The sequence below is a fragment of the Glycine max genome, chromosome 2, assembly GCF_000004515.6.
Source record: "Glycine max cultivar Williams 82 chromosome 2, Glycine_max_v4.0, whole genome shotgun sequence".
Lineage (NCBI taxonomy): Eukaryota > Viridiplantae > Streptophyta > Magnoliopsida > Fabales > Fabaceae > Glycine > Glycine max.
In genome coordinates, this window is record NC_016089.4 from 46,635,129 (window position 1) to 46,649,819 (window position 14,691).

At 32.0% G+C, this 14,691-nt stretch overlaps 1 pseudogene; it reads left to right on the forward strand.

Moving 5' to 3' along the window:
• Window positions 1-5,563: 5,563 nt before the first annotated feature.
• Window positions 5,564-14,607, forward strand: LOC100786099 (cytosolic endo-beta-N-acetylglucosaminidase 1-like; annotated as a pseudogene).
• Window positions 14,608-14,691: the final 84 nt, after the last annotated feature.

The following is a 14,691-nucleotide window of genomic DNA, read 5'->3' on the forward strand; positions in this document are numbered from 1 at the left end:
TATAAGTTAATAAATTATACTTTAACACTGTCTTAGTATTAGGTAGAAAGACCGGTGAATGTTTTATATATATATATATATAAAAAAAAGAGACCAGTGAATAAGAAGCGAAAGCTATACTACACCACATGGCAATACTATAATGTGTAATTACGGCAACTTGTTCGTTTTCTTTCTAGCCATTAATAGAAAAATGTTTCGTGAATGTTAAATGGGATGGGACAATTAAAGTTACCTTTTTTAGAGTATATTTTGTGATGGATGAATATGAAATAAATAAATAAATATTAAGATAACTAGATATTACATATATATAATATGTCATTTTTTATGTCAAGTAATTAAGTAAATATCCGGAGTTGCTATTTTTTGAATATTGTCCTAATTTCACGAAACATTTCCTATAACATATTCAAAATACTTCAATAGTAATGGTATTCGCATATCCCAATTTTGACGGGTGTATGACAAAAAGAGATGATAGATGTGACAAAACAAATGAGAAATAAAGAGAGAAATATGAAAAAAAATAAAGTGAAAGTGAGTTGTATGAGAAATTGGATATATATTAAATATTCAACCAGATCATGCATGTAATATCAATTGAAAAAAGGAAAGAAAAAAAAAAAAGGTTGTAATTACAACCGTGATCTAGAAGGGGTGAAATGAAGAGATATGGTGGGTTGAGTAGGATCCATATGGTGCGATACTACGAGAGGAACACTATGTTTGGAGGTTATAAACATTGCTTGGCTTCAAAGTTAAGGACGCATGGAAGATTGCTAATCATAATCACTTGACTTCCCTTTTCTATATAAATGATTGTACCCAATAAAATAAAATAAAAAGACGTACCAATATGACCTTTTTATTCTTTAAGAATTAATTTTGTTTTGGACATTAGGTGGAGTGTGGTTAGGTATATATTCGGTCACATTTAGCTATCATTTGGAACTAACTTGCGTCGTTACTTTGATTCTCACCAAAACAAAGAAATTTCGGACGTTGCAGGTATGCATGTATTATGCAGTTGTAGCTTAATTTGTTGGACATTCATAAAAGTCTTAGAACGATGGATCACCTAAACACACAAAAAATATTTTTGTTGATCAATGCTAGTGCATTTTTGTGAAAAGATAAAATACTTTGTAAGATTACATGTTAGGACATTGGAGTCTAGCTAAAATTCTGGTTGCATCTTCTACGGCCTCGACTCTTCTACTGGTTGTTGCAATAATTGCTTTCTTAAGGAGGAATGTGGTGACAAGGAGAAGGGTTATGGATATTACTCTGTTCCAAAACTTAGGCATTAATTCCTTGTACCTGGGTTTTGTTTCTATGCATTAATAAAATTTTGGCCTTTTCAATAAAAAATATTACTTCTCTTTATTTATTCTTGTCACATCATGAAATCCTTAACTACCTATAACTTGTTTAATCCTATACAGGCATTAGAACTACTTATTCTAGTTTCAATATAAATGCCTCGACGCCTTATCATTTTGAATTTACTTTTCCCAATCCATGCTGCTAAATATAGGCAAGCTAAGTTCGGATAAGAGCCATTCAAATTTTCAGTCCAGTGTATTAACAATAAGGAAAATATGAGGAGCTGCAACATTAGAAAGCACCTCCACATAATGCATGTGAGCAATTAGTGACAGCAAGCTAATTTTTGGATAAGTCCACAAATGATCAAGCACACAACAAAGCCTACAAAGAGAAATTCTGCTTCAAGGATAGGATTTATATATATATATATATATATGGCATTGATCAAGTATATATGTTAGCTCTGTAATTATCTCCCCACTTGTAACAATATGGCATGATTGGCATCAGTTATGATTTATGAGTCTTTTCCAATTCCACCTAACCGCCTTATGAGTTATGAGTGCATCTGCATTCCACCACACGTAAAACCTATGCTTCTAATTTACTAAGGTAGATAATTTGTAACACGGCATGGATTCCAATAATTAACCCCAATATATTGAGTTGTTTTTTTAGAACAGAGATACCTTTCGTGGGAAGCAATTTTGTTTAAGTCTTGTAAGCAACAAACTCTCCAATTTGAGATATTGCATAACTAAGGTTAGCAGTAACTGTTATATAGTGCCGAAGGCCTAAAAAGCCACATAAAGGGTATTATAAGATTTACTATATCCTGCTCATTTGATGCAACAATTAGAGAATGATGATATTCCTTGAATTGATGTAACTCTCGAGGCAGCAATCCACACTTAATTTTAGCATGTGATACTCTAACATTGCCAATATCAACATCTATACTAGTATTAAGAGACAGATAATAAGCTGCTTCGCATGTGCGTGAACACAATGACTTATAATTCCCACCCTTCATATATTTAGTAAAATTAGTTTACAAAAGTTTTGCTCCTGAGTCCTGACATAAGCTTTCCTCCTTTTTTTTAATAATTTTTCATACACACCATAAAATTCAATTGAATTCTTAAATATTCTTTGTAAGTGATTTATATCATATCAAAATCAATGGCTAAAAAGGAGAAACATGAAACCTTAAAGAAAATTAATCAAATCTCCAAAGTCCTTACTAGCATGTACAGAGTAATAAGGTCGTTCAAAGATTAGAAAACCTTAAATGATATAAAATTTCTTTGGGAATTGCTTGAATCATGAATTATAATTTGAGATTCAAGTAATAAGGCTTCAAAATCAAATTTACGTGGTCATCTGACAAGAGCAGAAGTAAAAGTCATCTGAGCTGAGGTCTGCGTATGTCTATGATACAGCTTGTTATAAGTAATTTGAAAAATTTATCAGTGAGCACTGGTTGTATAACTATAAACACGTTCAAGAGATTATTAGCTATGTGGATAAGGGTTTTTCGATATGACGGAGAAGAAACTCAATAAGTTGTGTATATGTTGTAGCCTCACATGATTTACGTGGCATGGGTGACTTGGCCTTTCATCTGCACAGAACAAAAAGAGGCTAAGGTAGGGATTAAAAGATGTCATTCTAAAAATAAAGGGCACTATTTAGGGAGAAATTATTAATTGTAGTGTTGAACTATCATATATAATTCCAACCAATCTTTATATATATGTGTAATCAAGTGTTTTTTCTTAAATTAGAAAACTTTTTTTTTAAAAGGAAATTAGAAAACTTAAATAAGTATCAGTGTATCACTTAGAGATCGATTAAGATTATAGATAGAAGATGGTCCAAGACTACTTGATATCTTCTACTAAGGTAGGAAATTTTACACATTGAAAAGATTAAAAAAGAAATCTAATAAATATTTAAGACAAAAAGAGGATAAATATAAACAAGTTAGAATTAAAAAAATATTACTTCAAGTAGTGTCTAATAAAAATCAAGAATTTATTAAAAAAATTTGTTTATCAAACTGTCAAACAAACTTTTAGGTTAGTAAAAAAAGTTAAAAGCTAATTAAAATGTCTTATCAAACACAATCTAAGGAAATTACTTCCTGCACTTAACCCGGAATGTAAATTTTTATATTCCGGAAAGGCCTTTTCAGAATGCAATCATACATTCCAGATTAGGTGTTTAGAAAGCTTAAAAGGTACAGGAAACAAAAGTGAAGGTGCAGTAAGCAACTATTAAGTAACCATACTTCATTTGGGAAAACCCATCTTATTGTTTAGTGTCCGCAAATCCATATTATTGGTTGATGCCCAAGCCCATCATTTTGTTAAACTAGACTCCATCCAGCCCACACATCATTTCATGGGTGTTGCTACGCGCACCATGAAAATTGCTATTACACCCCGCATAACTTATGCAATTCCCATTTTGCCTTTCTGTAAAACTGATACGGAATGGACAATCTGTAAGCCTCTTACAATCCATATGAGGCTTATGGATTGGGCATGAATCAAATATGTGACTTTCGCGTTATTAACACGATACTCTAATCAATTGAGCTAATAAACCAATTATATTATAAAATAATTAATGTCATTATATGTAACACTAAAATTTCTAATGTATATTTAATGCACATGTATATTTAGATAATAAATTTTATAACAATTAATTTTGATCTAATAATTAATTTGATTACATATATAAATTGTAAATAAAAATCATAGGTTTATTAACATAAATTTATTAATATATTTTTTGACCTTATTACAATTAATTTTGATCTAATAATGTAATTTTTTACATATATAAATTTTAAATGAAAATCATAGGTTTCATAAAAATTCATATATGTAAACATATTAATTATTATATCAAAATTAATTGCCACAAAATTTATTACCTAAATTTTCATGCGCATTAAATATACATTAAAAATTTTAATGTTATATATAGCGACATTAATTATTTTATAACATAATTGGTTTATTAGCTTAGTTGGTTAAAACCTCATGCTAATAATGTGAAAGTCATAACTTTGATTCTTGTTTGAACCATTAATTTTAAATTAACTTGTAAAACATATTTTTGAAAAAAAAATTTAAAAAAATCATTTGAACCACTTATGGAAGGACAAAATGAGAATTACGCAAGTGATGTTGTACCAGCAATTTGCATACTGCGCGTAACAACACCCTCATTTCATAGGAAGACCAAATCCAAATGAGTTAAGAAAAAAAAAAAACTCATTGAAGCTGACTCGTCTAACAAGTTAAAGGGGGTGGAGGTTGGTAAGTCACTTAATCTATTGATTCATTATAATCCGTTTAATGTAACTCACTCATAAAACAAATTTGAGATGAGTTGAGTTGGATTAACATGCTGCTGGGTTGATTTTTTATTTTTCTTTTAACAATTATTTTAGTCCATGTAAATGTATATTTTTTCAGTAAATGACAATTTTAGTCTTTTAATTTATATGGCGTTTTTACTTTCTTCTCTGAATTAAAGAAAATTATCAAAAGTCTCTAAAGTTGCATTTTGAATTTTATATTAATCCCTGAATGCATGTGAAATATGTATAGTAATTAAACAAAGAGGCTCGCTAAAGTGCAAAAGTTTGTTTTTTTACTATTAATTAATCGAATTGAAAGCCTTTTATGTACAATATAGTTTAGCAATGAGCATTGCTCAATAGTGGAAAAAGATTTGGTTCGAAAACTTAACTGTAGTCTTTTTTATCAATACTAATTTAACTGTAGTCTAATATTGAGTTTTTGATATATAGTTTTAAGAAATTAATAACAATTTATAAATATTTCACTTGGCTAGAATATGGAAAATCCAGATGTGTCATTTCTAAAAATAATGAGTTGTAGTTAAAGATACTTTGTTGATTTCTATTTATCATATACTTCATCTAGGAAATGGAATATTTCACACGCTAAAATTAAATCACTCTACTATATGAGTAATGTTATATAATATACATTTTTTTGGTGGAAGTCTTCGTTCACGTGCGAATATTCCCAAATTCCTTTAAATAATCATATTTTAGTAATAAAAAAAAAGTTGTGATTACTCTCAAGAAGTAGTACCCCCCATGTGGAAATTATTAGGCAATAGTGAATTGTACTGATTATATATCGACCATAAATGTGTTGTCTTATGAAGTCAATGAGAGTAAACAGTGACTTGGTGTTGATAACTGGTAGCATATGGTTCCTCGTCTTCTTCGAGTCCATATTCTTAGACTGTCCGAAACATATATACTTGGTTTTTTGGTTCTACAAACAACTCAAAAGCTCTCATAATATTATTGTGTCACATACAATAATGTCTCACTCCATTAATTCAGAGTCGGAGTTTGATCCTAAGCAACCCTCCGTGCCCATATCGTATCCAATAAAGACCCTCAAGGATCTGGAATCACGCTCCTACTATGAGTCCTTTCACTACCCTTTCAACAAAGCTTCAGTTCCAATTGAAAGTGGCCATTCTGCACCGTTGCCTAATCGTAGAAGAATACTAGTGTGCCATGATATGGCTGGAGGGTACTTAGATGATAAGTGGGTCCAGGGAGGGACTAATGCTGAAGCCTATGCCATATGGCATTGGCATTTGATAGATGTGTTTGTCTACTTCTCTCATAATCTCGTCACTCTCCCTCCTCCTTCTTGGACTAATACAGCTCATCGTCATGGTGTTAAGGTACTAAGTAATTATTACTACTTGTTGCTTATGTATGATATTCACTTTAGCTTTGAAATTGGCTGATTTTTTTTTGAGAAGTATTTAGAAAAGAGAATAAGAAGATAAAATAGATTGAACCGGCATCAAATATGAGAGCTCAGAGCTGGCTGATAGTATAACCACAGTTGTAAGCTTTAAAAATGTGATAAGTTATTTTAATTTTGCATTAACCGGTGCTGGTTAAGGTCAATCATAAGCTTCTAGAGTTGGTTTAGTTTAACTGATCAGAGATTAGTAGAAGGTAAATCTAACCATTGTCAAATGTTTATTGCCATATTATTTGTTGCCAAATGTTTTAATCAGGATAACCAGATAATTCATTTTCTTTACCTGACTAAATTCGAATTAAATAAGCATCACATTATTTATTGCTAAATGTTTTATGGCTCTTGAACTTTCTTTGTTGTAATTGTACCCTAAATCTCTTAGGTGCTGGGGACTTTCATCACTGAAGGGGATGAGGGAGCGGTTGTCTGTGATGAAATGCTTTCAACAAAGGAGTCTGCCCAAATGTATGCAACAAAGGAGTCTGCCCAAACACTTGGCTGAGCTTGCTGTTAATTTAGGCTTTGATGGATGGCTGGTAATCAATTTTTCATCATTGAGATAAATATACATAATTAATCTTCTAATACTTTGAAGCATGCCATTTTTTAAAATTCTTTTCAATGATTCAAATAGCAACACTCAATTGCAGTTGAATATGGAGGTATCATTGAAGCCAAAACAGATTTCTAATTTGAAAGAGTTTGTCAATCATTTATCATTAACAACGCATTCTTCAGTGCCTGGATCACTAGTGATATGGTGAGCATTAGAAGACACAATTTTTATGATTTTTTTTTACTGAAATGGAAGGTGCCAGCAATTGACTTTCATGCCCTTTCTTGATCATGCAGGTATGACAGTGTCACTATTAATGGTGATCTATGGTGGCAAGATGAACTAAATGAACATAATAAGCCTTTCTTTGATATATGTGATGGGATATTTACAAATTACACATGGCAGGTATTGCTTATGTTCCCCTGCCATGCTGCTTCAATACTGCTGTTTAGTCAATTGTTATTTTCTGTGAGTTAATTTTATTGTTATCAATACAATGTAGGAAGACTATCCAAGGCGATCTGCTGCTGTTGCTGGTGATCGAAAGTTTGATGTGTACATGGGGATTGATATATTTGGAAGGAACACATATGGTGGTGGAATGTGGAATGTATGTGATATGTGTCATATACACATTTTTATTTGATAGTTGCATATTATGTTTTATTATACTAGTTTTAAACTTATTTGGAATTCAATGTTTAATTGTCCTGAATGGAACATACAGTATAACTGAATTTCGCCCATCACACTTGAATATGAATTGCATTATGTTTTAATGTTAATGTGACATTAATTAATAAAAATCACATGGTACATGAACTTCATATTTTACACTAGTCTATGCAATCTGTTTTTCAAAGTGTTTTCCTTTCTGATTTTCACTTGACTACACTACAACTGCCTCAGTATAAGAAAATTAAATCTTTTCAGTTTTATTAACAGGTTCAGGAATAGATATTGTGTTCTTTGCATTCAAATTCATTAATAAGGTAATAATTATCCTTAAGCGTGATTTTACATAGTAATCTAGAGATAATAATAGTCCTATAGCACTGATTTCGCTTTAGTGTACTATTGATATTATTGTGGATGTTCTTTTTAGTGCTATGCAACTGCATTCCTAGAAGTTCCTTATGACAACCTTCACATACTGAAGCACCCAACTTTTTCCCTTACATGAATTTTTGTTTCTTGCGTTAGTAAACATCCATGATTCACCTAATTTAATAGATTACTAGTGAACATCTATATGCATTATCTGATGTTACTGTTGAGGGTAATTATATTGAACTTTTCTAAAATTACTGGGTAATTATATTGAACTTTTCTAAAATTACTTAGTTCTGTATGACTCTTGATGCTTTTAATAACATTTTGCTTCAACCAAATGCTAATTAATATGTTTTGTGCCATATTGGTGAATTTAAATTATATTTACGATATGCCTTTCTATGAAATTTTGTGGGAGTTAAGTTTGTAAAAAGAATTTGGAGACAAATAATATTGAACAAGTATTAGTTTATGATTGGTAGAGTTGAAGGATACTTGTGTTTCTTGTGACACCCTCTACCCCATACATATATGTACTAATAATAAAAAAAATAAGAAATCAAACTTAATTAAAAAAATTTAAAATACATTTAAATACAAATCTTTCAAGAGGGTAGAAGACTCACATTCACCTTTCTAACATGATAATAAAACTTGTCCAAATAAATAATAAATTCACTTCGACTCAAAACAAGGTCGTTTAAAACTTTATACAATTAATATAAAACATATACTCTAATGTCACATCCTATCAGAGCATTGTGTTCCCATGTCCTCTAGCATCAGGTTTTTTATAGTCATTCACCTATTCATCTGCTCTCACGAACACAAGGTTCAAGATCATCACAGGATCCAAACACAAATAGCACACCGGGAGTGAGTTATCATATTTTTAACTAATGAAGAGTAATGAGACAACATGTAGGTGTAAATATCATAAAAACAAAATAAAACATACTTAAACATAGCTCACATCATTTCACTACTTTATCACCCAACATCACATCATAACACAACATGTCTCATTCATTTTCACCAAATTATCAACACACAATATCACCAAGTCAATCAATATCGATCAATACACAAGCGTTATACAACATATACATTAAGACTCAATCTTATATGCAATGCGGTACCATGTTAGTGAAAAATTTCGTCGGGCGCCTAGGAGTACATGACAAGACAAACCACACACTAGCAAGTCAAGTCACTCTCACTAGGTAAGATCATAATCATAGGAAAACCAGTCAGGGTCAGAGTGTTTTGCGAAAATGCTCCAACCATATGAGATCAACATAGGCTTAAAGGAGCACTCAAACCGGGTGACCCTCAAGGCCTACACTTTGAAGAGTTCGTCAGGGCCTCTCCCTCCTGATTCAGAAGTCCAACCCAAAAAAATATTTTAGCACACAGACTCTATCTATGAATTGTACAAAACACACGACTCCTCAGTTATTCTCAAAATAGTTTTAACTCGTCGCCCTTTAAGAGTCTTAGCATTAACTCATCACCCTTAAAGGGTTTTAGCATTAACTCGTCGCCCTTAAAGGGTCTTAGCATTAACTCGTTGCCCTTAAACGGTCTTATGATCGTGTGATTGTATAATTCATAGTTTATAACTCAATGCACACAACATCTCAATGCACATATATATCTCAATCATATACATACTCAATTTATCACTTACACTCAATCTCAATCACAATGGTATAATCTCAATTTAACACGTTATCACACCTCATGAATCATATACACTTTATCTATGAACGATGTAATACACACAACTACTCAATTATTTTTTTAAAATCATTTTATCTCGTCGGGTTCGCACAGTGGATTCCATTACAATACTCGTCGTCCTTAAATGGTCTTACAATTGTGTGATTGCACATTTCATAGCTCACAACTCAATACACACATCTCAATACACATTTATTTCACCATTCATCATAGGTTTAATTTATTACATACTCACAATTTGAATCATCATTTCATAATCTCACTATAATAATTTATACAAAAGGTTTATCACAACATGAACAGTAAAACCCCTCAAATAATTTCACACAATTATATCAAAATTATGGGTCAAAACAAAAAACATCAAGAACACTCAAATTTATCAATCAATTCTTATCAAAACATCAATTGGTACTAAGGACAATAATATTGTATTTATAATTGTAAAGGAAAAATTATAATTTAATAAACACCCCAAAATAAACCTCAATTTAAATCCTCTAAGTATCCCTATAGATGTTCTTACTAATTCCCAATTGTGAATAATTCATTCCTTACCTCTAAACGGGCTCACGTGTCTTCTGACAGCGATAGCGGAATCTCTAGCAATTTTCTGAGATTCCTCAATTTTTTCCTCTTATTGCTTTGATAGGGTTCCCAACATTAGAGAGAAGGAGAAGGTATTGAAGCCTCCATTTGTACTGTCTTCGTGTGATCCCATTATCTCCCTTCATGAATATTATCTTACAAATCCTAACGGTGAAGGTGTGCAGAATTGAATCTCGAACAACATATCAAAATTTTACGACAATCCAACGGTTAAGGAATCTGGAATCATAATTTTATCGAAACAATTTTGAGTTTTAGCGGAAAAAGAAAAGACTACGATGCGAAATATATTTCTCCTTGTTTATTTAATTATAAAAAACCTTATCATTTTATAAAACTCTATTTATTTATAAATAATAATCTTTTTTAATTTAGTCTACGAAAAATGGAATGTTATATTTTTTTCTAGTGTTTTCCTGATGTTATATTATGCATGTGTCAAACAAATGCTGCTCTTGATGTAATAAGAAAAGATGATGTTTCTGCTGCAATATTTGCTCCTGGATGGGTCTACGAGACTAAGCAAGCACCAGATTTTGAGACTGCTCAGAATCGGTAATGTGTAGCTGTAGCTGTCAATATTTTTCCTTTCTACGAATTGATAAATGTGTCACAAGGTTCATGCATTATAATTTATTCAGAAACAAATCAAGTTGCTCATTGTTGTTTCATATGGGTTGTGGTTGTGGATACCAAATTTATATGGTCAAATTTTCTTTTTATGTTAATGATGGAGAGATCACACTTTGAAGTGTTACTCACACATTAGTGCATAATCATGGCCATACATTTGGCATTGCAGTTGGTGGAGTCTCGTGGGAAAATCTTGGGGCATAACGCGAAAGTATCTTGGAACACTACCATTTTACACAAATTTTGATCAGGTTAAGAACTGTAACTGCACCCTTTCTACAAAGTTCCATGCCTTCTCTACTTGAATATGTGTGTTGTAGTGCATTTGAAAGCCTGCTGGTGCTGGTATGAAATAAAAGTCCTCCAGGATACTTTGTCCATGTTGAATTTGAAAGGATTTCTTTTTAATTTTATTTCTGTAAAAAATATTCTAAGAATAAAATGTGAATTCTGAGATGCAAATCATCAGTGGATTACGAAATTTTAACATCATAGAAGAGAGAGTTTCGTTTATTCTCCTTTAGCTTAACTGAGTACACAGAAAATTTTAGTTAAATTTAGTGGCTTTTAATGCCTATCCTATATATATATTACAATGACATCAGTATTTCTAACTTGTTACCTCCTAAGAGATTCCCTTTGGAGTTCCTACTGGTTTGTTAATTTTTTAGCTGAAACACTGCATTTTGGCCATGAGATTGATACGGGGTTGGATATTTTTTATAGAGCATTTGAGATTTGAGATGGGTATCAATCCCTCATACCTCAGTTTACCTATGACTAGAAATCTGGGCTAGACCCCTTTTGTTTCAAGGCATACTTTACATGTAGTTCACTCAATACAATCTATGGAGAAGCAATAGACTTCTTTATCAGATACTTTTGTGATCCTTATTATTCAAATGTACCCATTCTGTTACTTTCAGGGAAGCGGTTATCATATTTCAGTTGATGGAGACCAAGTATCAGATGCTCCTTGGTGCAATATTTCTTCCCAAGGTGTTCAGGTATGCACCTGATAAAGACTTTTTCTTGGTGTTGGTTCAACTATTTACAATATTGATATTTTATAACCTCAGTGCGGCCATTGTACTACAAGAACTTACCGACAATTTTCACTACATGGAAAAGATTACAAGACCTTTCTAAATTCAAGGAGAAAATAATGACACTCTTAAAATTGGAGAATACAAGCACTAAAAAACCTTATACATAGGAAAAATGGTTTTACTTTTTACATTTCTTCTCTAACAAAAAAAAAAAAAAAACTACAAGAGAAAAGATGAATAAGTTTGGGATCATCAAAAGAATCACCTAAGCTTTCTTTTATAGGTTTTCAAGGAAAAACAAAAGTCTACATTAAATCTTTAAAGGGAAAAACTTACCCAATGTAAGACTTCTTATTTCAAATATTATTTGAGCTTCTTTTGCAGGCTTTTAGGAAAGAAATTCACCTGGTGTGGGACTTCTAAATGGGGAATAACAAAAATTTATATGCACACCATTTTTTTAATTCTTTATCATTTCTGAGATTAAGGGTTGGTTTTTAAGTAACACCACTAATAAAGCTAATCTGGAATGACAAGTAAAATATTGTGATCATTTGAGAATACTCCAATATTTATTCCAAATCTTCAAGTTCACTGTCAATTGTCAATTCTAGTTGTTAAATGATGATCGAATGACAAACTTGTTTTCCAGTAATCACATACATATATCATAGCCATGTTTGTTTATCATGATACCTTCATTTGATTCATTTTGTGTGTGCAGCCACTCCTTGAGTTTGCCGATTCAACTGCAAATTCTATTCAACTTATTGTAAAGTAAGTGATAAAACATTCAATGCTCTATAATTTTCTTTAACTGGAAATTCCAACAGAATATGTATATTTCATATTTCATATTATTTGAAGTACAGCTGGCAAAATTAACTTTGATACAAAGATTCACTGCAGAAAATTCAGCGTAGGATATTAGGTTCTTTCTTTCCCTTATTGAATTTTGAGGGCCTATTTTGGTAACAAGAGAATGGAAATATGATTAATTATCAGATATTGCTACCGTTATGTTCTTCTGGAACTTATTTATAGAGTTTGATGGCTAACCTGATAGTGTGCAAACACTTCTCATATTATTATTTATCTTTAGTTTTTTGTAATATTACAACCTATGATAATTTTGTATGCCTCCTTTATAAACAAGTATTTGTTTTATTGCTTATAAAATGAAGCTTGAAGGAAGCATCATATAACGGAGGGGGGAATATTACATTCAAAGGATCTCTTGAAAAGGATACTTACTTCAAGAGGAGAATCTTTCAAGGAGAGTTCATTTTAAGCAAGCTGCCTATCCATTTCTTTTATTCTGTAAGCTATCACCTGATCACCTCTATTGAAATATTACATTCAAGTTTGAAGTATGATAGGGAGGTTGCATGCCCATCTCTTTCAAAATCTTAAACTGTTAGCTGAAGGGCATGAAACCTTTTTAGTCTTACATATCTCGAGCATGACCCTACTTGTAAGAATTCTTTGGGCTTGAACTTTAGACCTCTTGGTCATAGAGATTCTAGTACTACGTCATGAACCAACTCTCCCAAAGGTAAATGCACCAATGATTTTATACTTTTATATGTCTGACCATCAGAATCATCTAACCTGAAATAGCTGTCAATAAGCAGTCTAAATAAAAATTTACTAAAAAGTAGTTTATCTTTCTTAGGGAGCTGAATCTGGTTACTTATTTGAGGGAAGGGAACTGGGGTATATATATTTCCTTGGCCAATGGTATAGTGCACATGCTGACTAGTTCACCAAAATCATTATATACAATTTGAGATTCCTATCAGTACCGGCTTTTCTTTGTTTATTTGACTCCTGAAGTCTGTGACAAATGCAGGTGAAATCTGATAGCAATTCTTCATTGGGACTTGTACTTGAGTTCACTTCTACCATCAACAAAACAATGTCTGTACTACTCACTTCCCATGGAATGGATCATCTGTCAAGCGAATTTAGCAAAGTAGTCCTAACAAGTGAACACAAGGGAAATGCCCTTGGATGGGTTATACATGAAGGTACAATTGAAATGAATGGATACATTCTCACTGGAATCCATGCTTTGTGCTATAAGCCAAATGCTCCTTCTAAAGAACTGAAATCCAGACCATTTGGTCCTGGTCATACTGCGCCTTCCTCAACAGATTATTCTGCGGTTCTTGGTCATATCACAGTCAAAACTTCTAATTATAAACCAGATTTTCCAATTTCTACTTCCTGGCTAGTTGATGGTGAATACATACATTGGAAATCTGGTCCTCAGGATTCAAGGATCCTCAGTGTTAAAATTTCTTGGAATCTGAAAGGAAAGAATTTTGCATTTCCACACTACAATGTGTTTGTGGAGAAACCACCAAAGCTAGCAGATGGTAATTCAGGCACAACATTAGAACCTGTGCAGGAGTATCTTGGAGTAGCACATGTAAACTGTTTCTATGTTTCTGAGCTCAAAGTTCCTGCTAGCACTTCTAGTCTCAAATTTATTATACAGGTCTGCGATTTTGATGGGACAAATCGGAATTTAGAAGACTGTCCATATTATCAATTGGAGATAAAAGGTCTCTAAATTGTCATTTTGAATTTATCAGACCTCCTATTAAGGAAGTATGTATCTTATATTTAGATTTGGCATTGCATGCCACGCTTATGCTGCAATGAATAAAACTTAGCATTATTTGCTGCTTTCCAAGTTCATATTTTCTATACAAGTAACCAGGCACAATAAATCTCTTCAGATTATTTAAATCCAATGAAACTGTGAAGCCAAGTGCTTGTTTACTTTTTTATTTGTAGATTTAGTCAAAAAGCGTGGTGCATTTTCTAGCTATAAAACACTAAGCAAATGTAAATTAGTGTT